The sequence below is a fragment of the Suricata suricatta genome, chromosome 4, assembly GCF_006229205.1.
Source record: "Suricata suricatta isolate VVHF042 chromosome 4, meerkat_22Aug2017_6uvM2_HiC, whole genome shotgun sequence".
Taxonomy (NCBI): domain Eukaryota; kingdom Metazoa; phylum Chordata; class Mammalia; order Carnivora; family Herpestidae; genus Suricata; species Suricata suricatta.
In genome coordinates this window covers 55366722-55370250 of record NC_043703.1, presented here as the reverse complement: position 1 = coordinate 55370250, position 3529 = coordinate 55366722, and positions in this window count along the sequence as shown.

Genomic DNA, 3529 nt, shown 5'->3' with positions numbered 1-3529 from the left:
AAAGAGGAACTCTCATGCACTGTTGGCAGGAAAGCAAATTGGAACAGCCACTTTAGGAAACAATACAGAAGTTCCTCAAAAAATTAGAGTAATACCATATGATACAGTAATTCCACTACTGGGTATCTACCCCCCACCAAATGAAAACACTAGTTTGAGAAGATCTATCACCCCTATGTTTATTGTAGCATTACTAACAATAGCCAACAAACAGAAGCAACTCAAGTGTCTATCAATTAGTAGATGGACAGTGTTACATATATTCAATGAAATATTGCTCAGTCATAAAAAAATACTGAGATCTTGCATTTTCACCATGTATAGACCTAAAGGGTATAATTCTAAGTGATTTTAGAGACAAATACCATATTATTTCACTCATATGTGTAATCTCATAAACAAAAACAGAAAGACTGTTAAATACAGAAAACAAACTGGTGGTTACCAGAGGGGAGGTTGGGGGAGGGTTGGGTGAAACAGATAAAGGAGATTAATAGTACATTTATCATGATGAGCACTGGGTAATGTACAGAATTTTTAAAGTATTCTTTAAAGTTTATTTACTTTGAGAGAGAGAAGTGCATGTGGGAGGGGGAGGGGGAGAGGGAGAGGGAGGATCCCAAGCAGGCTCCACAAACCATGAGATCATGACCAGAGGCAAAAATCAAGGGTCAGATGTTCAAACAACTGAGTCCTCCAGGTGCCCCTAGAATTTTTAAATCCTCATGTCATACCCTCTATGTTATACGTCCATGTAAATAAATTTGTTGAAAATATGTTCTATTGTCTTAGCTCCCAGGACACCACACTCTTGCCCTTTTTTTTCTCCTCATCACCCCTCCATTGTCCTTTGTGGGTTTTTCCTCAACTCCCTCACCTCTAAATGTTGCTCTGGATTCAGTCCTTAGACAGCTTCTTACTTTCCTTAGGTAGGATCATTTCTCAAGCATTTGATGACTCTCGGTACCATTTATATACTTACAACATCCTAATTTGTATCTGCAACTTCATCCTCATTCTCCTCCTTCAGACTCTTACATTCACCTGTGTTTTAGAATTATCTCCAGTTTAATATGCCCCACACTGACCTGAAAATGTCAACAAGTCATACCTCCTAAGGCCTTCCCCACTTCAGTTAAGGACCACTCCATCAACCCAGTTGCTCAGATCTAAAACCTTGGAGTCACCTTTGACACTTGTTTTTCTCACAGGTCACATCCTATCCTTCAATCTCCCAGTCTCAGAACCACCACCACCCCACCCACCCCCTGCTATGACCCCATGCTGTTCTTGTATATTTTAAACATTTTCAGTGAAAGTGCTCTTATCAAGGTCACCAACAAACTCATGTTGCTAAATCCAATGGACTCTTATGTCCCTTTTCTGTGCACTCATCTTAATACACATCTCCGTATTAATGAACCTCTTAGCCTCTTGAAAACTTTCTTCTGTTGGGTTCTAGAACTCCATACTCTTCTAGTTGTCTTACCATTTCTCTAAGAAATTTTTGCTGAACCCTCTACCTCCTTCAAACCTTTAAAATCCATCCCTTCTCTCCAAATCAAGAAGATCATCTAGCAATCATCTCATGCCTCTATTGCATGGCCAATTTCTCCCTTTCTTCTGGATCATTCCTATCACCACAAAGTATGTTATAATTTATCGTACCTTGAAAAAATCCTCTTTGCCTCTTATCCTGTCAATTACAATTCCATTTAGGTTATCCAAGTAGTTGTCTCTGTTGTCTATACTTATCACTTCTTCCTCTCTTTTCTTCTTCTTGTATCCATATAGTTGGGCTCTTGCTCCTACTACTCCAAACAATTACAATCAAAGCCAAAAGCTTCCATTTTGACAAATGTGATGGTCATTTCCTGTATCTCATCTTCTGTTAATCAGATCATTTGACAGTTGAATATACTCCCCCTTCATCACCTTTCTTTACCTTACTTCTGGGATACCACTCTTTGTCCCTTGTAATCCATTAAGTGCTCTTTCTTTTGCTGCTTGAGTAGTTCCCTCTAGATTTCTCCAATTTCAAAATACTGGAATAATCCAGGGCCCATTCTTCAAACTTCTTCTCCCTTCTCTATTTCCACTCATATCCTAGGTGTTCTCACCAAGTTTCACACTTTAAATACCAACAGGTGCACCTGGGTGGCTCAGTTAAGCATCTGGCTTCGGCTCAGGTCATGATCTTGGGTTTAGTGTGTTTGAGCCCCGCACAGGGCTCTGTGCTGACAGCTCCGAGCCTGGAGCCTGCTTCAGATTCTGTGTCTCTCTCTCTGTCTGACCCTCCCCTGCTTGTGCTCTCTCTCAAAAATAAATAAAAAACATTAAAAAATTTAAATACCACCAATATGCCATTTATCACCAAGTTTTATCTCCTTCCTGGACCCCTGTACGCCTACTTGCTACCACCAACTAAAGTGTATGAATTAAGGCAGGAACCTTATCTTCAATGTTATACTCAGCACTACAACAGTACTTGACATATAACTCAAAGGCTGACTATTTTGAGTATTGTTAAACTAAATATCACTGTGAAAATATTTAAAAGAACAGTTATTAGCTAACTCCAAGTAATTGCTTCTTTTGACAGAAGTCAATGGTGTAAGAGAAGACAATTTAAGATCTTGCTTTTCAAGCATGCAGTGATCAAGTGGTCTGGTTTGTTCCAAATCTGAGAACTGGATCATCCAAAGGAAGGGATGGATTATCATTTGGTAAATCTTCTACTAAAATCTGTTCTCAGGGTGCCTGGGTACCTCAGCTGGTTGGGTGGCTGACCAGCTCAGGTCATGATCTCACAGCTCGTGAGTTAGAGCCCTCCAATCCGGGCTCATTATCCTATATCCTTCTTCAGATTCTGTGTCTCCCTCCCTCTGTCCCTTCCCCACTCACACTATCTCTCAAAAATAAACATTAAAAAAATTTTATTAATAAAACAATTGTTTTCATTCTCAGACTACTGCAATGACTTGGACAGGCTTAAATCTCAAGGACATATTCTTAAAAGAGAACACAGAGTTAAAGAATTCTAGACAGCCATTTAAAAATAAAAATCAGATGCAGTCCACTGAGCAGAGGTGAAGGTTGGCATGGCCCTGAAACCTAAGGAGATTAGAACAAGGATTTAGCCTATGTTTCTTTCAACAAAAAGAATAAATGACTTCCCAAATGTCCAGTTCATTTAAGTTTTCCAGACTACAATCCCCAGAAAGTTTTTTTAATGTTTAATTTATTTTTTTTATAATAGTTTATTGTCAAATTGGTTTCCATATAACACCCAGTGCTTCTCCCCACAAGGGCCCCCCACCATGAACATCACCCCCTTCCTCCCTCTCCCTCCCTTTTCAGTCCATGGTTCGTCTTCAGTATTCAGTAGTCTCCCTTGATCTGTGTCCCTCACTCTTCCCCACTCTCTTTCCCCCTTCCTCTCCCCATGGTCCCCTGCCAGGTCTCTCCTGTTAGACCTATGAATGCAGACATATGGTATCTATCCTTCTCTGCCCAATTTATTTCACTT